This window comes from Nelumbo lutea, chromosome 1, assembly GCF_056320005.1.
Source record: "Nelumbo lutea isolate HS-2025 chromosome 1, American lotus-T2T, whole genome shotgun sequence".
Taxonomy (NCBI): domain Eukaryota; kingdom Viridiplantae; phylum Streptophyta; class Magnoliopsida; order Proteales; family Nelumbonaceae; genus Nelumbo; species Nelumbo lutea.
This window is the reverse complement of record NC_142684.1, coordinates 46,338,812-46,360,963: the sequence shown is the minus strand read 5'-3', so window position 1 is coordinate 46,360,963 and position 22,152 is coordinate 46,338,812. Positions and strand designations below refer to the sequence as shown.

The 22,152-nt window shown below is 41.9% G+C and overlaps 1 long non-coding RNA gene and 1 pseudogene across 1 annotated transcript; both read right to left on the bottom strand.

The window, feature by feature from the left end:
• Window positions 1-254: 254 nt before the first annotated feature.
• On the bottom strand, window positions 255-992 carry LOC148874520 (F-box/LRR-repeat protein 14 pseudogene; annotated as a pseudogene).
• Window positions 993-6,449: 5,457 nt separating this feature from the next.
• Window positions 6,450-7,506, bottom strand: LOC148874519 (uncharacterized). Its single transcript, XR_016105088.1, has 2 exons — window positions 7,400-7,506; window positions 6,450-6,812 (listed from the first exon to the last, which is right to left on the bottom strand). It is a non-coding gene; the product is annotated as an uncharacterized LOC148874519 (long non-coding RNA).
• Window positions 7,507-22,152: the final 14,646 nt, after the last annotated feature.

The following is a 22,152-nucleotide window of genomic DNA, read 5'->3' as shown; positions in this document are numbered from 1 at the left end:
ATATTTGGATACTTTGGTACCCTATTTAATAGGAAAAATAGTCCACAACCATGGCCAAGCACATTGCCATAAGTGTTGCTGCCTAATAAGTAGTATGGACGAAAAAATCCATCATGAAATTTGGAATCCTACCATATCACCCATTCCACTATTGTGTGACAACACTGGATCTACGGGAGGTTGTTAGTAAAGGGGACATTTAGATTCAAAATGTAGCATTAGTAGAGAATGTGACAGACCCATTGACTAAGCCGTTAGTAAATATTTGGCAAATCTTGCTTGTTTGACACAAACCTTGCAGTTCCTTCAACACCCCTCTCAAAGATTTGAGGACAATCCTCAATCGTCAACCTTTCCAACTTGTGTGATCCTACAAGTGTCTTTAGCCCATTATCTATCACAACTAAACACTTGACCAACATGAGAAAACTCAAGTGTGGAATTTGTGCAACAAATTGTAGCCCCTCATCGCTGATCATTTGGCATCTCACAAGCTCTAGGGTCTGCAAAAAATTAGTTGAACAAAGAGCTTCCATCCCATTGTCATTGAATGTGGAGACATGGTCAAGAATAATCAACACTCTGACTGGACACATCTGGATTAGAGTGAGGATACTACTTAAGTTAAATGAAGAAAATGAGGAAGGGAAGTGATCTCCATCCAAGTATAATATTTTAACTCACTCAAGCATAGAACAATTCTGATCTATTGCTTTCGGACTCTAATATGTCAACCTCAATGGAATGTATAAGAAAAAATGTGAGAAATCTGAGGGGAGGTGGAAGGAGATAGACTGAAGGTTATTCGATTTCTGTGTTAAGTTCACAATGCCACTGTCTCTAACTCCAATACACATGTGCAAGTAGAGCTTTTCTAATGCTCTACAGTTATCCAATAACCAAGAAAGCCATCTTCCTGGATTGATAATGCAGTTAACCAAGCTAATCTCCCGCAAGTTCTCACAGGAAATCCAGTTGCCCTTCCATACCATGTAATTAAGTAATCTGGGGAATCTTCCCCTATTACTCAAGTGACATTCAGATCAAGTTCCATCAAATAGGCTTTTGAGTTGGATTATAGATCATAACAAGGACATTGTTAAGCATGGATTTTCTGATCTGCTATCTTGGCACGGTAAATTAATTTTATTCACTTGGGAAGTCCCTAGAGTAAGCCAATGGATCTACTTGAAGAAAAATAAACTAGAAAATCAATTTAGGACCTTTTCCCTAAATAGTCTTGACTATAAGAGAAGCCAGGGAAGAAATGGAGAAATTGTCTTCAGGGCCTTAAAAACTTCAATGGGTCCATGAGTCCAGCTGCACTCTAGGTTAGAGCTAGATGTAGACAATATATACCTAACCCATTTTATGGGATTATTGGGTTGAGAGAACTGATTTCTCTTTATCTATGGACTGATGAGTTACAGGGGTCCTTTCTATTTCATGTATTGGTTATCAACGGGCTCATGTGTTTACACTTTATAGATGATATGAATTCACCACTGAACAATAAGCCCAACATCAAAATAGACTACTTTTGCCGTCTATCTTAGTTGTAGGTAGTTTTTCTCAAAGACTTCTTCTAGATAAAAATTTTCAATTCACAGTAAATGCTTCCAAGCATACCCATAGGTCAAGATACTCAACATGTTAGCTCATTTGAGGTATATTTATAGTTCAAATCTACTATATTGTGTTTTTTAATTGTTTTAGTATATTCATGATGTATGTAATATTTTCCTAATAAGGTAATAATTTCATATGCAGTATTTGACAGCAATTAAGATCTTGGTTTCGGGTCCAAAAAAGAATGAAGTTGTAGCAAAAGGTTTATTTATTATAGACGATCCAAAAAAAGTTGTGTGAAAGGATTAACTTGGTCCTGGATGATGTGAGATAATTGTAAAGATGGCATTAAATAAGAATTGTGGGTTGACGAAGAAAGATGCAAATCTAAGGGCTATAGGAGATGCACAAGGATGTAGCATTCTTTGGGTTATCTCCTTTGTAAGTATACATACATGTGGATATTCATATATACTAATAATACTTTTAACTTTAATGATAATGATATTTGATTATGATGATTTTGTTATATTTGTATCTTTGCTAGATTGAACGGCAAATGGTTGGAAGGAAAAAGCATTGAACATGACATTTTTCACAGGTACTAATATAATTCTCTCTCTCTCTCTCCTATTCTCAACCATAACTGGTTATCTCAAGAATCAGTACGACATGCATTTTTCCATTATATACTTGTGTAGTTGAGTTTGAAACTAAGTATTGGAATGTGAGAACCTCCACGAAGGTCTCTCAGGGATGGCATTAATGGGTCAGAAACAGAGACCCTGAACGTGGAAGTAAACACATTCCACAGGAATCTTGAAAATTTGCATGAAATGAATAGGTAAATCGTGTTCTCCTCCTGGTCCTCACAAAGGCAACATCTAGAAGCCATGTTAAAAGCCTTGGGATTTCAAGTGATTAGCTGTCAAAATGTTGTCCATTGCTATCAGCCAAGCCAGAGCCTCCACTCTTGGAGGAATTAGGTTTCCCCATATGCCCTTAATATGGTTCACATCTTAGATAGATCTGCTGAGAGCCAGATAACATGAGTTTTACTATGAACTTGCCATTCTTGCACTCTTTCCGCCAAAGCTTGTCTTTGAGCTGAATTGTAGGTTTTACACCCTCTAGTTTCTCTAAGAGAGAGATGCATTCTTCAACTTCTTTGTTCAATAAAGACCTCCTGAATTTTGGACTCCAGATCAACTACTCTCCCCTCCTTCCATAGCAGCCACTGATAGTGACTTCAACCTCTGTTATACAGTCTTGGACATAAGCCACAAAGCCTTCTCACCCCACACCACTCATCCTCCCAAAACCTGATTTTAGATCCATCCCCTACTACAAAGCTGGGTAGGTCCCTGAATTCCTTGTTAAAGGTCATGATCCCCTTCCACACACTCACCCCATAGGAAGCCCTCACCTTCTTTGATTCCCAATCGAATCTCAAGCAAAACTATTTGAATAAATGATATTGGCATGGCTTTTATAAATTCAGGATATTGATGCATGTTTCCTTTCTCCTTGTACATTAAGAGACAAAGGATAAAGTCTCCCCCCCCCCCCCCAAAAAAAAAAAAAAAAGTTAGCTTGTAGCCTTGACTTCTAATTAATAAAATCATCCATTGTGGTTTTGTACTCTACAAAATCTCTTCTGGAAAGAATTTTACAATTCATTATGACTGCTATTGAACCTCCTTTTTGGGTAAACAACCAGTATTTAATTAATTAAGTCAGAAATAATAGAAAAAGTACAAATTGGTTAAAAACATTAAGTATGGTACACAAAGAGAGCTAACCACTTCTACCCTCCCCAAACATACAACCTAATCAAGAGGGATGAACAAATTAACCTGGGTATAGCACATACTCTCAATACAAAATCTTCTTTTAGCAATACCATCATCAAGTACTAATCTAGGGACCCATTTGAAGCTTGATTTTAAGCTAGCAGTCGTTGCACTATCCCCCTTAATGCGATGTCTTAAATGTCATGGACCTAGAGCTCCATTTCTAAACCAATTGATAATTGTTTCCGAGCCTCCTTCCACTTTAAGTAGCAATATCCCAATTGCAGAATAAAAAGTAACTATGTTTAACAAACCTGAGTACACTATCGGCATCTTCCCATTGTTTGTTCTAATTGACTCACCAATACCTTAATCACTCAGATTTCTCGTAGAGGACAAAAAATCCAGCAGGTAGCAACCTAATTACTTAAACTCAATATGGAAGTATTCTCTCTCATCAATCATATTCTCATTGAGAAAGTCCATAATAAACCGTGAGAAGATAGTGAAATTCTATATTAGTGATAAAGAGATTAAGTGGTTGATCAGTTCAAGATGAGATGAAGTAGCTAAGACAAGATTGAGTTTGAATTGGTTTATGTGATTAGTCATTAGATACAGTTTGGTTTGAATTGGTGTTTTCACTGTATATACTTTCATGTAATCCTCGCATTTAGTCAATGAAATCTTCAAACCATTATCTGATTTTACATGGTATAGAGCCAAAGTTCAACCCATAAGATCTACAACGTGTACTTCCTTCATTTCCATGGGTGGATCTGCTTCCTATCTAGCTTTACACCTTTACAATTTTACAATTTATTAGTCATTCTCTTGATTGTTGTGCTTTCTTAAAGCACAAACTTCTTTGTTTAGTTTTCCTATTCATCATCCACTTCATGATGATCTAGCCCACAGGACCGCTGGTTGTTAACAGATCCCAAGAGATGAGACAGGAGTCTTGTCTACTGATATCGACTTTCAGCTTCATCAATTTATTGCCCTCTCAGTACAAATTGAAGCACGAATGATCACCATCAACTACCGGCTTTAAGCTTCATTACCATCAGTTGCCAGTAATCACCTCAAGTTCCTTGATTGGATCCTTGATTCTCAAAAGATCCCTAAAGGCATTTCCTTTCTCCTTCCTTTTGTCCATTTCTCTCATTAGCCTCAGTACAAACGCATACAAAATAATATATAATATAAAATACAAGGTTTTGCACTCTACATATTTGTATTTGTAATCAAACCTTATCATTAATTCCACAATCCGCTGAATTGGCTCATTGTGGCTCATTGTGGCCCATTGAACTAATTTGGTTGACCTAATGTGGTCTATTATAATATTATTGCCCTGTTTTGGCCTATTATTTTTTGGTCTATATACATTGGTCAATTGACAATTTTCAGTAATAACCCATGGAGGCTCTCTCTTGAAGTAGCAGTAGCAGGATTGCCTTGTTGCCACATCATCATCTCTTTGCCACATCATATTCACAGCAGGTTGGAAGAATATTGGTAGACATCATCATCATCATTTCATAGTGGTTTGTCATGAAACACATGAGATACTTGACTCCCATGCATTTGAAGGGGCATATTAGTGATAATAAAGAGATGAAGTGGTTGAGTCTCTTGATTAGATCAAGATGAGATGTAGTGATTGAATACTCCCACCTAATTAAACCATTAACCACAATTGATCCATTTAAGGAGAATATAATATAGTGGGGAGGAAAATACCTTATCATGGGTTACACAACCCACCGAACAGCCATCACTTTCAGCTAATCCTTGCTTGGCTAAAATAGTGATAGTCTGGACGTGAGGCCAAACCAACCATACATTTCTAATATCTAAATGGGTTGATAAGATGGAACCATACCTAAGCCACCCATTTTGACCCACTTAAATATTCAAACTTTGTAGATAATAGAGAATGAAGTCTTTGAATTTTTGTTCATAATTCCACATGCCATTATCAGGATAGTTCAACCTGATATACAAAATGGGCCTCAATTTAAAGAGTTTTGGAGGAAATATCTTACGCGGAGAGGGAAAGAGAGAAGAGATGATGAGAAAAGAGAGGAATGAAAAAAAGTGAGAATAGACACTAATGGAATTCTAGGCCAGAGGCAGTCAGAAAAAAATGGGAGGCAGACTAATTTAAATAACATTAGAGACACTTTTTAACGCCTCTTAATTTTATTTTTGTCATTTCACTTTTGGCCAAAACAAAAGTGGTCGCTGATTTTAAATTGCTGCTCAAACAACTCGCGCAAGACATTTCTCCTCCTCTTTTTTTTTTTTCATTTTCGTTTTTTTTTTCTCTCCCGTTTCTTCTCCTTCTTCCTTTCCTCTCTTCTTCTCTTTCCCTCCTCTCATGCGCTATTGAACTGAACACCCACCAAAGTTCTCAGTCGAACGAACGTGTTTCAGATCTTTGCTCATCGAAAGGTGTTAAGGTTTCAAGCCATTCGCAGTTCTTATTTCCGCAGTTTGTCCTCTCAGCTGCCGTTGATTATATGCCTCCCATAATCATATTGTTTTCGATCAAAAAGTTGAACATGAAACATGTCTGAAACTTGTCCCTGTTCCATATATTTTATGCCAAAAGTTCCCAGAAATTTTGGGGTTTCCCTTTTATTTATAGAGCTTTTTTTTTTTAAATGGTATAATATAGTATATTGGCTTTTGTTTGGATTGTATTAATTCGTTCAGATATGTCCTACCTGTTGGATTTGATTATAGATGTAGCATTTGCAATTTTCAGGCAAGAAGATGGTGAACTAGAAGTTGTACTCATAATATTAGACTGGATAATAAAAAATATTAAGTTATTGTCTTCTTATATGATTGAATGTCTGAATATTTCTTGTGTATAAACTTTGGGTGTCTCAAATGAGTCCCAATAATTAAAAAGAGTCGAATAAGCCGAGTTTTTCAACTTGCCTAGCCTGCCAAAAGGTTGAGCAATCTAATGCCAACGTTTCCTTTTTTTATTGATTCTACATATCTCAATAAGTAGGCAAGCGGAAAATAATGCAAACTGGTAGAAAAAGGTTATCCGAGTAAGAACTGATATTGCACTTCTGAGATTTTGATATTCACTCAGATTGATTAATTTAAATTTTACATGACATCCTTGTGTGGAAAAAAAAGATAAAAAGAAAACTAGAAAAGTAAAGAACAAAGAGCTCAACCGTAAATTGGGAGGATTGAAGGAAACAGAAAAAAAGGAAGCATCAAACCTGTTGCCGCGACCAAAATTTTCAGGGAGTGGGATTCTATTGCTTGAGTACCATTTAGTAGCTTAGCATCTCGATCATAAGAGTTTGCGAGAACTGAAATCATCCTGCGCAGAAGATTTCTTCAGAAGAGGAATATTGCAGAAACACCTCTCCTATTGAAGTACTCCACTATTGCTTGGTGATGCTCCATTACACCCTGTCATGACAATGGCAGTGGCAACACATGTCTTCATCCATGACAATGGCAACACATACCCAGTGAAGAAGAAAACAGTACTATCTAGAATTGGTCTATTGGACACAATGTTTTTGGGGCTCAGTTGTAATGCTTCAAGATTTACTTCTTCATTTGCCTTTCTTGTAATGCCTATCTTTGTAATGGGGTAGCCTTGTCTATTTCTCTTTTTAATAAAATTTTTCTTAGTATTGATAAAAAAAAGGAATTAGCCTATTGGAGTAAATCGTATTAACGTAAATCACCATCCTTATCAGCAAAAGGGCAGCAATGTTAAGCACATTCCAACATGAACAGAAATGATCGATAGAAAAGTCAACGATATGGTGAAGAATATCCCCCAGACACACACACATACAAAATGAAAAGAAAAGAAAATTATTGATGATTAAAAACCAAATAAAGATAATGGTGCATTCAAACAACTAAAGAATAAAGTATTCTACTTATTCTGTATATTTCCAAATACATTGTAGAAGCCATTCTCTTCAAGAGGATTGGTAGTTAGTGATGCAGATATGACAAAAATACATTGTTCAGATGGATACCTCATTCATCTAACTCTTTAGCTGGCCCTCTTGTTCGAGCTGGGTTGTGGAGACCAGACTTGGTGTGGAGAGAAGGCCAGGGGCTCAACAACACGACTAACTTTTTCATTTGATCATGGACCTGGTCAAGTTTGCTGTGTTCTATTTTCTTGTGAAGAAAGAATGGAGGAGAGAGGATAAAGGAGATCACCAATAAAACCTTTTAATGAAGGAACCAAAATCCCGAGTTTCCAGCCTTCTATTCAAGTCCATAGAACCTTACAGGTATTAAATATGAAAATTGTTGGAAAATAAGTACAAACATTTTTATTGGTAAACAAGCATTAAAGCTTGGCTAGGTTTCACAATATGGAAGGCAAGTTTATATTACATAATTAAATTTTCATAATGATTTTACATCTCTAAAAATGTGATTTCTAACTTATTTTTTTTATAGGTTGAACATGGTAAAGAGGATACTTCACATGTGTCGATGGAGACATTAGATCAAATTTTACACGTTAAGCTTTTTTTTTTTTTTGGAATTGAGTTTAATGTATTGAAGAACCTTGAATTTGTACCAAACACAATGATGTTTTAAAGCACCTTGAGATATAATTCATTTTTTTATTATATAATCTTTTAATAGATTTTAAATTTAAGCACCATCTTATATTATGAACTAGTTATGCTTATGTTCAATACAGGAAAGAGGCTTCAAAAAATAATGAAAAAATTTTAGGATCTAGCCACTAATCAAAGTGTAGTAGTTTTATATTTTTGCTACAGTCAATGTAAACCGTTGCTATAGTTTTAATTTTTTAGCTACAATCAATGTAAACCGTAGCTAAAGATTTTGTTGGTTCTTTTTTTTTTTCTAGCTACGGCCACTTCATATCCATAGATATAGATTGATATTCTTTTGCCACCGACTGTAGTTATACGTTTTTCATTTTTTGTTAAAGACAACTTAGATTCATAGCCATAGATTTATATTTTAAGCTACAAATGTCTCAACACACCGTAGCTATAAATCCAAATTTTGTAGCTACGGGCATCACAAAACTGTAGTTTTAAAATCAAATTTGTAGCTACGGATAACTTAAAAACCAAAGCTACAAATGTATATATAATTATTAGATTAAGTTTTAACCACAAACACAAATTGTAGCTATATGTCAGTTGCAGCTACGGATACTTTCAGCCGTAGCTATTACTTATAGCCACCATGACTATAGCTATTATTTCTTGACCGTAGCCAATTCATTGCTATAGGTTTATTTTCTTGTAGTGTACCAACCACCAGGCACTAGTCTAGTAGTTCGCCACCACCAATCTGCCCGCTTAGGGGATGCAAATTCAATTGTAAGTCTTTTCCTCTTCTTTCTCAACATGGTTAACTATTGGATTCGAATCAGATATCTATTAAGTTAAACCGATTGAATTCGAATCATGTTTTGCAAAATCCATTGAGTTAATAACGGATTTGATGTAACACGATCTAACTGCTCCCTACTGGAGGATGATCTGGCTTCTAGTCGAACGACGACCTAGGTGGATCTGCAAAATAAGATCAGAAAAGCCGGGGTGTTGCGAGCTGAGATAGCTTTGAGAATGTAGAGAGCTAGAGAGTAGAGAAGTCATGCGTACCTTATGCCCTCGGGGTTGGAGCCTTTATATAGCTGAGTCCTTACGGGTTTTGTGGATTGGTTCTGGGATCTTCATCACGATGGGATCTGTTTCCACTTTAATTAGAGGATAATGTTATTAATTGATAAGGCTTATCGATTCCTCCCGAACCGGGCGGGGAGGAGATAAGGTTTTCCGTTATGCTGTGTGATTCTGTAGTGGTCTGGATCGGTATCTCCGAGCTGATACTTTTTAGTTCCGAACTGGACTAAATGCTGAAGTGCCTTGGGACCAAGGTGGCCTTGTCCCGAAGTGACTTAATGTCGAACTAGTTGGGAGTCCGAGCTCAACTGTTGCGAACTAGGCATGTCGGGCTGACCTGTCATCTCTTGGTCAGGTCGTGTCCACATGTCCCCTTTTTACTAGGTCGGGCCAAATCACCCTTCATGAATTGCCCCCACTCCCCGAGTCAGGGGTTCTAACCCGGTGTGGGGAGTTCATGACGTGTCCAAGTGGATTTGGCACGAGGTCTAGGCAGTTTGTCGAGCGGATCAGTTGGTCGGACCTGTTCAAACTTCTGGTTTAATCAGAAATAACCCAAGTCGCTTCAGGTGTACGCGCGGACGTCATGTTGTTTATGGACTCCTCAGACGTTAAAAACGCGCTCAACCAATTTCGTTCTCGGGCATCGTGCAATTGGTTTTCATGAGAGTCGTCAGATCGAGTAGGTCTCAACCATTGATCGTCTCGCGGTGAACTATAAATATGAGACCGAGGGACTCTTCAGCTCGCTACTTACTTCTTTGTATTCTGAGGTCGTTCTCCTTTTGGTGAGTTCGTCTTTTCTTAGTTTGTTCTCCTTTCTTGTTCCTGTTTTAATCATGTCTAGTGCTAGCACAGATAGGGTCCTTGGTGATTCTAGTAAGCTCGAGGGTGCCGAGGTGCAGTCTTCGGCTCCCGCTAGCGAGGTCAGCTCCTTGCTAGGTAGCTCCCCCCTTCGCCCCTTAGAAGAAACTTCCTTACTTGAAGTTGGGCCATCTCGGCCTGAGGAGCCCGAAGCTCGGGCGGAGGGACCGACCTCCAGAGAGGAGGTCCCATCTTCTTCTCGGGGTTGGGATCTAGATGACTTCGGTTCTTCTACCATGACCTCGGATAGGTTGTTGTCTTTGGTAGCTCGTTACCGTCTCCCTGATAACCTAGTTTTTAGCGTTCCTTTAGGTCAGTACCCTTGGGCTCACAATCACCATGTGCTCGCGGTTTTTGAAGAGCAGCTCATAGCCGGGCTGCACTTCCCGCTCCATCCCTTTATTATAGAAATAATCAAGTTTTTTGACATCATTATAGACCAACTACACCCAAACTCTATCCGGACCATAGTAAGTACTATCTCACTGTTCCACGAATACAACCGACCTCTATCCTTAGACATCTTTAGTTCGATCTGCTCAATCAAAAAGAACTCCGCTTGTTTGCGTGGGGACATCTGACAAAGTTACTACATCTCTCCTTGGCTCGGGTTTAAAATCCTGTTTGGTAGCCCGAACAAAGTACCGGCCTGGAAGAGAACATGCTTTTTTGTTTGGAATCCTGAGGGATGGTCCTTCCCAACTCACTGGAGGGTGGCTATCAAAGATCCCAGAGTAAGTTTAGATGCGGAGACTAGGGCGGTTGTTAACTCCTAGAGGGGCCTCGGCTTGGAGATGAGAGATTTCTTGGCCGAGGAAAAGCTTGTGCGAGCTAGGCTGAGCCCTCCTGGTAGGTCTTCACCTTGGTATTTATTTACTTTAAATTTTATTTAGTTCATGACTAACCTTTTCTTTTCCTCTTGCAGTAGCCATGCCAGAGGTCGACGCTGAGAACCTTCTCAAGAGTTTCTAGAGAGGGAAGAAGAGGAAGGCTTTAAAGAAGTCTCGTCGGGAGGCCGGTCCTTCTGCCCCTGTTCCATCCGAGGTCGCTGCGCCGGAGCCGACCTCTGCCAAGCTCCCGGAGGAGGAGGTCTATCCTCAGCCTCCCATTGTGGACCTGGACGAAGACTAGGATGAAGGCGTTCTGCCTCATGAACCGGAGAGTACTCCTGCGTCCGAACCCCAGCTCCCGAAAGAAAGTATAATGACCCCTTGGCTCGAGCTGCTCGAGAGTAAGGACGTTGCTTTCCCTACCGAGGTCGCGGAGTGGGCTGACATGCCTATGAGTCAGCTCGGAGGCCGGGTTGCCAGCTATTGAATGGTGGTGAGTATTCTTACTTTACACTTCATTTCCTTGTTTGTTTTTTAAGTGTACTTACCCATGCTTTCTTTGCTTAGGTGAACTTTGCCATTCACTCATTAGTCCTCTAGTCCAAGGTCTGCCTGAAGCAAGCTCGGGAAGCCGAGGAGGAGGCACGAAAACTTTATCGTGAACTGGACATAGCTCAGGGCGAGGTTCTTCGGGCTAAGAAGGGAGCTCAGAGCCAATAGGAGTTGATCCTGGTGCTGATTGAGGAAAAGGGGAAGCTTCAACGTGAGAACGAGATTCTTTAAGCGATGATCCGAGAGCGCACCGAAATCTTCGAGACCGCCATTCAAGAGGCACGAGCTGAAGAGAGGGAGCGCACCATTGAAAACTTCAAGGAGTCTCCGGAGTTCCACAACCTTCAGGTCGAGTATGGTTCGGGCTCCTACCATTCCGGCTTCAAGTTGTGCAAATATCTAATGCGGCAGAAGTTTCCCGAGTTGGACCTTGGAGTCGTTTCTATGTCTGACCTCACTCCCAAGGTGGCGAAGGCGGCAAACGAAGAGCCCAACTCCTCCGAAGAGGAAAGCGATGATGAAGTCCCAGAGGCGGGCCCATCAAGTCGAGAGGACGCGGAGGAGGATCAAATGGAGACTGACCTGCTTGGTAGTCCGAATGCATAATTTTTGCCTCTTCTCTTGGAATCTTATGATGTACACCCCGGGCCTCCGAGCTCAGTTTATAATGAAAGTTTTTTTTGCTTTTTCTCTCTCTTTTGTACTCAACATTTTTACATCAATGAAATGAAAACATTTTGACTATTTTTGTGCAAAAAGTTTCTAAACTGTCAAGCTACCGAGCTGGACTGCAAGTAGGGATAATCGAAATAAATTTTTTCTAAGTGTGGGTTACCCTGAACTACCGAGCTAACGAGCTAGACTAGGAGTAGGGGTAACTTCGCATAATGTATGCCGAGGTGAGCGGACATTGTAGGGTATATACCTGACCTGTCTACACATGGGCCACTTGCTTAGATGTTGGTGGTCCCTTAGAGCTAGTGGGTCCAACCTATTATTATATGCCAAACTAGGCTAAATGTCGTAGGCTTTACACCCGAACTGTCTATGCCTTAGGCATGATGATTTGCCTATGCTGAAGAGGCGACTAAGACTTCTTTGCCTATGCCAAAGAGGCGACTAGGACTTGTCTACCTATGCTGAAGAGGCGAATAGGACTTGTCTGCCTATGCCGAAGAGGCAACTAGGGTGTGTCTGCCCATGCCGAAGAGGCGACTGAGACTTATCGTAGTGTCGAGGTCTTATGTCAGCTCGGTACCATGGCCCTTAGGCTTCTGGGAGTGACTCGCAATCCTCTATCCAGTTCAGCGATCACAGGTAATATCTTCTCAGGTTGCCGATGTTCCATGCTCGAGGTACTTGTTTTCCTTCCAAGGTCTCGAGCTCATACATACCTTCCCCAAATACCCGTCTTACTCGATATGGACCTTCCCAGTTCGGTCCGAGCTTACTGACACCAGGCTCAAGTACCATAACCTTCCGTAGAAATAGGTCATCGACACGGAAGTGTCACTTTTTGACTGGGGCGTTATAGTACCGAGCCGCTCTCTATTGGTAAGCTGCAATCCGAATATATGCCAGGTCTCGTACTTCTTCCACCAAGTTGAGGTTGGTACGGAGCTCATCATTGTTTGTCTCCTCATCGTAAGCCTCTAAGCGTAGTGTTGGCACCTCGATTTTTGCAGGGATCACCGCTTCTGTATCATAAGTAAGGTTAAAGGGAGTCTCACCCATGGCGGCCTTGACGGTAGTCCAATAGGCCCATAGCACACTAGGCAGTTCGTCTACCCACAATCCTTTGGCTCGCATTAAGTGAGCTTTCAGTCCACGAAGTATAACTCTGTTGGTGACTTCCGCTTACCCGTTTGCTTGGGGGTGTGCCACCGAGGTGAAGTTTTGTTGTATTCCCATCTCGGCACACCAATTCTGAAACTTGATGTCCTCGAACTGCTTTTCGTTGTTGGAGATGAGTACCCGAGGTAGCCCGAAGCAACATACTATATTCCTCCAGAAGAAATTTTGTATGTTGCGGGCTGTGATCGTCGTTAGGGGTTCCGCTTCCACCACTTCATGAAAAAATCCACTGCTACCACCAGAAACCTCCTTTGTCCTGTCACTGGCAGGAATGGGCCAAGAATGTCGATTCCTCACTGTGCGAAGGGCCATGGACTGGTGAGGTATTTGAGGTCGGTAGCAGGTCGGTGGTGGATGTTAGCGTGCCTCTGACACTTATCGCACTTCTTGACGAGCTTGAGTGCGTCTGCCTTCATTGTGGGCCAGAAGTAACATTGCCATAATGCCTTCTGGGTGAGAGCCCTACCCCCCAAATGTTTGCCACACAAGCCTTCATGGGTGTCGCAGAGAACAAGCTCAGCTTCTGAGGGTCGCAAGTAGCGCAAGTAAGGGAGCGTGAAAGATCTCCGGTACAGCTGTCCATCTATAATGACGTACTTAGTTGACTACGCTCTACACTTCGGGCCGCATTGTGATCTGTAGGGAGGGTGTCGTGAAGCAGATAGTTCATGAGTGGGTCAATCCAGCTCGGCTCTACTTATGCTACGAGAGTGACCTCTCCTGCCCCCCCCCAAAATGCTAGGCCGAGGTAGGTCCTCTATGTACACGGTCTGCATGGTGGTGCAGTTTGTGCTGGTTAACCGGGACAAGGCATCGGCCTCAGCGCTCTCGGATCTCAGGATATGCCTGATGAAATAAGATATGAAGTCGCATAGAACCTCTCTGACCTTGGCCAAATAAGCAGCCATGGTGGGGTCGCGGGCTTCATACTCGCCGCTGACTTGGTTGACTACGAGCTGGGAGTCACTGTAGATGATAAGGTGTTTAGCCTTTACTTCTTTCGCTAAAGTGAGCCTAACTACTAATGCCTCGTACTCTGCTTCATTGTTAGATGCTGCGAACCCGAACCAGAGTGTGTATTCCAGTTTCACCTTGCTTGGACCCTATAGAATTATGCCCGCACTGCTTCCTTATTGGTTGGACAAGCCATCAACGTGGAGGATCTAGGGCTCCTCGTCCCAGGTTGGACCTACTCAAACTGGGATTGGTGCCGCACTGGTTGAAGTTTCCTCCATGTGCTCGAGCACAGCTAGCTCGGGGGTTGTGGTGCTAAATGTACATTCTGCCACGAAATCGGCTAAGGCTTGGGCCTTAATTACAATCCGAGGTTCGTACCAGATGTCGTACTCACTAAGTTCGATAGCCCATTTTGTCAATCTGTCAGACACCTCAGGCTTTAGCAAGATTTGCCACAGAGGCTTGTTGGTGAAGACAACGACGGCGTGGGCTTGGAAGTATGGACGAAGCTTCCGAGCTGCTATGACTAGCGCGTACGCCAGCTTCTCGATCTCCAGATACCTTGTTTTAGCATCCTGCAAAACCTTGCTAACATAGTAGATGGGTCGTTGGACCTGATCTACCTCTTTTATCAGTACCGAGCTGACCACTTCGTCACTCACGGAGAAGTACAACTTTAAAATATCCCCTTCCTTGGGTCGGGTCAGAATCGGGATACTAGCTAGGTATCTTTTCAGCTTGTCGAAAGCGAGCTGACACTCTGTAGTCCACTCAAAGTCTTTACTTTTCATTATAGCCTTAAAGAAAGGCAGGCAGTGATCTGCCGACTTTGACATAAAATGGCTCAGAGCGGCTATTCTGCCATTCAACCTTTGAACCTCTTTCAGTTTGTGATGTGGTCTCATATCTAAGATGGCCTTTATCTTTTCTGAGTTGGCTTCGATGCCACGTCAGTTGACTATGTAGCCCAAGAATTTACCCGAGGTGACGTCGAAGACACATTTGTTGAGATTTAACTTCATGTTGTACTTTCGTAAAATTTCAAAAACATTTTGCAAGTCATTTAATAAAAATTTTGAAAGTTGGGTCTTAACGAACATATCATCTACATAACATTCAACTTTATTGCCGATTAATGGCTCAAAAATTCTGTTTACAAGTCTTTGAAAGGTTGTCCTGGCATTTTTTAGTCCAAAGGGAATAACTTTATAGCAGTACAGTCCGAGCTCGGTTATGAAGGCTGTTTTTTCCTCATCGGCAGAGTCCATCCTAATCTGGTTGTAACCCGAATATGCATCCAGAAAGCTCAGCAACTCATGCCCTGAGGTCGCATCCACTAGGCAGTCGATCTTGGGCAGCAGGAAGCAATCCTTTGGGCAGGCTCTATTCAGGTCGGTATAATCGACGCACATGCACCATTTACCGTTAACCTTATTTACCAGAACTAGGTTAGCTACCCAGCTCAGGTAATGGACCTCCCTGATGAAGTCTGCCGCTAAGAGCTTCCCGACCTCTTCGTCGACTATCCTCCAACGCTTCGGGGTGAGGTTACGTTTTTTCTATCTAACGGGCCTGACTAAGGGATCAATATTTAATTTGTGAGTTAGGACTTTAGAGTCTATTCCGGGCATTTCTACCGCGGACCAATTAAATACATCTAAATTTTCAAGTAAAAAACTTACCAACTGAGAGTGGAGTGGTTCATCGATCGAAGCGCCGATCTGGAGGGTCTTAGCTAGATCATTTGTTGAGACCGAGATGTGAACCGTCTCCTTTGCCAATGTAGCTCGCTCCTCGGCGTACTCCATAGGTCGCTCGAGCTCGACGTCAGCCGCTAGCTTGGCTTTCCCCTTGAGGGCGGCGACGTAGCATTTGTGAGATTTGAGCTGGTCGCCTCACACCACCCCTACTCCATAGTCCACAGGGAACTTCATTGCCAAGTAGTAGGTGGATACTACCGCACGTAGTGCGTGCGTAATGGGCCGACCTACTATGGCATTGTGCGAGGAGGGAGTTACGACCACTAAGAATGTGTGCTCGAACCTTGCAATATTTGCCCACGTGCCGACCCCTACGGGTACTGAGACTCGCCCTAGAGGTTTGATCTCCTCGCCACTGATGCCTACCAGGGGAGTGTCCGTCGATTTTAGATCGCTTGTCTAGAGCTATAGCTTGTTGAAGGCGTCTTTGAATAGAATATTGGCCGAGCTACCCGAATCCACTAGGACGCGCTTGACTTCAAAATCATTTATCCTCAGATTTATCACTAGGGAGTCATCGTGAGGATATTGGATCCTGCACGCATCATTCTCCGTGAAGTAGACAGGGTCTTCGAGCCTAGGTCACTTCGGCGGAATCTTCTCCTCGTTTTCCAGTTCGAGAACAGAAGTTCGACCTGCCGCCGAAGTGCAGCCCGCAATGATGGACCCGCTAGTAATCATGTTGATTACTCCGCAGATTAGCCTTTCTTCGGGCAACTGCTGTGGAGACTGCTCACTCTATCTACTACTGGACTCGGGAGCATTTCTTCTTTGGTCCCCCTGCCAGTCTGTTTGGCGATCTGCTTGGTTTCTGTCTTCACTTTGTATGAAATTTTTTAGGTATCCGCAATGGGTGAGCCCCTCGATCTCATCGCGGAGGTTCCTACAATTCTTTGTACTGTGTTCGTGGTCTTTATAAAAGTGACAGTAAACATTCCTGTTCCTGGTGGCAGGATCTCCCCTCAACCGAGGTTGCCACTTGACATAGGAGGAGTCTTTGATTGCCATCAGGATTTCTCCTCGCTTTGCATTGAGGGTGTATAGCTCGTCCTTTCAGCAGGCGGAGTTCTGGAACGCTGATCTGACTTGCGAGATCGCGAAGGAAATCGGCTCTCAGACTTGTTTCCTCCTCTGTTCGGGGACTTACTCTTTCTTCTCTTGTTCCCATCATTACCTATGTTGTTACCTTCTCTTTTTCTCTTTTTTACCAGATTATCAATCCTCTAATTCATCTCTTCCTCAGTCCCAATGAACTGATCAGCGAGCTTGAAGAATTCTATGATGTCTTTCGACTTGTTGGCCACCACATGCCACTTGATCTCCCTGTGAGTTATACCCTTCTTCGCTGCCGTGAGCCTCATCGCTGGATCTAAGTCGGGGATCTGCAGGCACGTGTCATTGAAGCGCTTGATATAGATTCTGATGGACTCTCCTTCTCTTTGAACTACATTGAGGAGGCTTTCTTGGGACCTTGGGCACTTCTTTCTAGTGATGAAGTGCGAGGTAAACAACTCCATGAACTGTGCTCAACTCTTGATTGTTCCTGGCGCGAGGTTCCGGTACCATGTGTGAGCTACTCCTTTAAAGGTGGTGAAGAAAGCCACGCACATGCAGGACTCGTCAGCCCCAGCTAGGTGCATCTGGGACTGAAAGGAGTCTACATGGTCATTAGGACCAAAAGATCCATCATACTTGTCGAGGGGAGGCATTTTGAAGTCCTTGGGCATTGGGGTCACCAATAACTTAGAAGACAGAGGGGATGACCCGGAGAGGAGAGGAGCGGTCTTTGTGGCTGCTGAGCTTGCCTCCTCTTTACCTTTTACTTGTTCCTACTGATTGGGCCTTACGAGCTGGCTGTTCTAAGCTGAGGTTCGGTGCGTCTTACAACCCCTGCGTTGTTGCTTCTTCGTCGGCTCGGCATTGGTGTTGCTAACCTCTATGTGGTCCGGTACTATTTTGGTGCGAGGTGGCTCTTGGTTCCCTATATGTTGAGGCTGACTGCCATGGATGTAAGGGCCTTGCCTTGAGTTCACGGCTAGAACCTTGAACCAGTTACCTGCAAGTGAACCTTCTTGATGCGATCGCTAAGGAAGAATGACCCTGGCGGGCTGAGTGTCTCCAGACCTGTTTTTGATGTTGCCTTGTGAAGCGGGCGGAGTGACCTGCCCGTCTCTCCTGCCGCGAGGTGAGACTTGGCTCCCAAGAGGAAGTGGAACTTGGGAAGTCTCCTCGCCTCGGTAGGGAGATTGAGTGCTTTGTACACGAGGCCAGTTCTGCTGAATTGCTGGACGCCGGGGTGGAACTAGCTACTGGCTTTGCTGTAGTGGAGGGACCTACTACTAGTAGAACTGGTAGAATTGTTGGACATGTTGCATTTTGACCTGAATGGCCCGCACGTAGTGTACCAGGTCGTCGAACTGGGATTGCCTAACTCCGGGGGAACCACATATGGTTTAGCGAAGGTTGCGCCAACTACAGGAGGGAGTGGTGCGTTTACCTGCGTAGAAGATTCCGACATGGTCAGCGTTGGAATCCCAGCCGCAGTGAGTGGTATGGTGAACTGACCGATGTAGACAGACGGAAGTTGAGGTTGCCCCGCAGAGATATTCATTTTAGTGCTCTGTCCAGCGTGACTGGAGGATGCCATTGAATTCAAATGGGTTGTTGAGTGTGGAGAAGGCTTTTTGTAGCGATTCCCACAGACGGCGCCAATTGATGTAGCACAATCTGACTGCTCCCTAATGAAGGATGATCTGGCTTCCAGTCGGACAGCGAGCTAGGTGGATCTGCAAAATAAGATAAGAGAACCCGGGGTGGTTAGCCTAGTGAGGTCGCTTCGATGCTTAAGTTAGTAGGCTGTTGCAAGATGAGATAGCTTTGAGAATGTAGAGAGGTAGAGAGCAGAGAAATCACGCGTACCTTATGCCCTCGGGGTTGGAGCCTTTATATAGTTGAGTCCTCGCGGGTTTTGCGGATTGGTTCTGGGATCTTCGTCATGATGGGATCTGTTTCCGCTTTAATTAGAGGATAATGTTACTAAATGATAAGGCTTATCAATTCCTCCCGAACCGGGCGGGGAGGCGATAAGGCTTGCCGTTGTGCGGCGTGATCTCGCTAAGTTTGGGGTCTGTTGGAGAGATTTCTAGGGTTGCCACGTAGTATCTGGATCGGTATCTCCGAGCTGATACTTTTTAGTTCCGAACTGGACTAAATGACGAAGTGCCTTGAGACCGAAGTGGTTTTGTCCCGAGGTGACTTAATGTTGAACTGATTGAGAGTCCGAGCTCAACTGTTGCGAACTAGACATGTCGGGCTGAACTGTCATCTCTTGAACAGATCGTGTCCACATATCTCCTTTTTACTAGGGAAGGCCAAATCAACCTTCATCACGATTCAAATTAATCCTTTAAAATTTTTATCAAATTTTTAATCGAATATACCCCTTACTGAATTCGATTCCATCCATTTGTAGCTCTAATGTCAGGAACCCCATGTGAATAGCAAATCGGGTTTTGTTTGAGAGAGAGAGTTGCATGTATTTCGGGTTTGGGTCAAGGAGGGATATGGCCTCCCCTCTATTAGTCTTTTGTTGTGTTTATCTTAATAAAATATTAAGGTGGCTGGCTCCTCCACCTTGAATAAAGGGTTTAAAAATAAAAGTCTGAACCGATCCGGTTATTGCCAACTGGAATTTCAATCAGATTTAACTATAATTCCTTATCTTCTGATTAATTGAAGATGGATACTCCTTAATGTGATTTCGTGCTCTCCTTTGACTTCACAAGAAGACTGTTTAATTGCTAGCCATAAAAAGATAGTTTGGAGCTTTGGGTTTACAGCAGAATCCATTCAATCACGACAAGCATTGAAAATCAATTCCAAACTTTATTTAATTTATTCTTTCACGGTTTGCGATCCCGAGAGCACAGCAGCTCAGCAATCTGTGCTTTGTGATTTTATCAGAGCCAATGCCCCGTCGTCACCTCGTATTGCTTTGCTTTTTAATTATTTACTAGCGAATCACAAAAAAATAATCAATCATTTTGTCAAAAATTAAAATAAACTATAGTAAGAATGGCTTATTATTTAAAATGAATTATTATTATTACAACTTGAATTAATATTTTTATTATTAATATACTTATTACTATTATTTAAGTTATTTAATCATTGAATAATTTTATTATTATTATTATTATTATTATTATTATGATACACAGTTAAAATCATAACCATGTAGCATACAGGTCTTAATGGGCCCGTTTTAAAATAGTTATATGTGAATTTGTTCATGGGAATTGTGTTTCCTTGAAAACAGAACTCATTTTAAGTGGAAGTTTAATGGATTTTTAAGTTAATATTTTTATTTCTGTGTTTTACCTTAATATATTTATTATTATTTGACTTATTATATTAATATTTTACATTTTTATACTTATATTTTACTTTAGGACAAATTTCTTAAATTACCTTCAGGTTTAAGAAATTGATTAACTAAACATTCATACAATTGACTAAATCTTTGTTACCGTTAATGTCTATAGAAGAATTAAAAAGATTCTTTTACCCATCATTTTTTTTTAATTTTCAAAATAAAACTTTACATCACAAAATCCGAGTAGACATGGACGGTTCTGCGACAGCTGCAGGTTTTCAGTGGAGACAAAACGAGTTCGAGCAACGAAGACAATGAAATGGGTGGTGGGTGTAAAGGAAAAGAAGAGCATTGTCGGGCGCCACTGCCAGCATTGAGTGCTGGCATTGAGTTCGGCGACAGCTGCAGGTTCTGTTTTACTTTTGCTCCCGCACGGATTTGACTATTACTTCATTTTTTTCTAGTTGAATGATTCCGCGTACGCAACAGAGAGAGAGATTGGTTAAAGAAAGAGGGAAAAAAAGAACTTGGTGTAGCAGATGTGGGATATTGTGGTAGAGCCGGTTTCACCGGTAGGGAGAGGGATCGCCGGATAACTGTTTTTAAAAGGAGTGCAGTGCTTGTATCTGGAAAAAAAGATACAGACACTGCATTGGGGCATAAGAATCCAAGGGAAATTGCTCGATGAGAATGGGACAACATCAGAATCCAAGGGCGGGTGGATTTAGTGCTAGAAACCATCCTGCCAAAGTAGCTGGACGGAATCGGTTGTAGAAGCCATTCTGCCAAAGCAACTAAACGAAATCGGTGCCAGAAACCTTCGTCAACAGTGACGGCTTCCCCCGAAGAATTTCTCCCATCTTCAGAAACCCGTCCACCGAATCTGTTAGGGGCGTGGCATTTGATCAGAGCTTCACCCAGAAAGACTTCCGATAGTTAGACGTTGCTTGGACAGTCACCGAAGAGCCACGTTGCTAGGAGATTATCGGTCCTCTGTGGTATTGCCACCACTCCGACAACTTGTGCCCTGGACTAAGAGAAACAGGGGAGGGAGGGGTCTGCCATTGCAGCCGGAGTGATGAAACAGGGAGAGAGAACGAAGGGGAAGAAGGAGAGAGACAGAGGAAGTGGAGGGGGCTAACTTCGCCGGTTAAGGACGGAGCTAGCTTGGTTTGTTCCTGTTGAAAGGAAGAAGAGGGTAAGGGTAAAAATTATACATGATATGTATACGAGTTTTAACGGAATATTAACATCTGTTAACGATAAGGATAGAGCTATTCAACAAGAGTATGCTTAGTCAATTAATTAAATCAAAAGAGTAGTTCAAGAAATTTACCTTTAGTTTATAATGTTATATTTCTATTCTCTCACCTTCTCTCTTTTAAATGTTATTTTTAAATATAAAAATTATATAAACCTTTGAACCTTTGGAAAACCCAAAAATCTTTCTATAATAATGTACAATTTTATGAATCTAATCAAAATAAATAATGATTATTTTTTATATTTTTAAAACAAAACAAAATAAAAAATAAGAAAATGAATAAAAAAAGATAAATTCCAAGAAGAAACCATGAAAGTGCCAGCTTGGCACATTACCTCCTTTTAGTAATATATATATATAGATATATAGATATATAGATTGCCAGAATTATTAATCGGAGATCAATCAGGCTGAAGAACCCAAGGAATTCCACGGCTCAATCCCTATAAATTCAACAGTCCTCAGCTATGGAGACTCATCTCTCCATATTTTTTTCCTCCAACGTAACTTGCTGATATTCAATACAAGTTGTAAGAAGAAATGGTCGCTTACAATAGCAGTAGTTATACTTCAGCTTCACCATTTCTTCTTCTTATCACTCTCCTTCTCATCTCATCTTCTCTCCGCCCCTCACAGATGCAACCCTC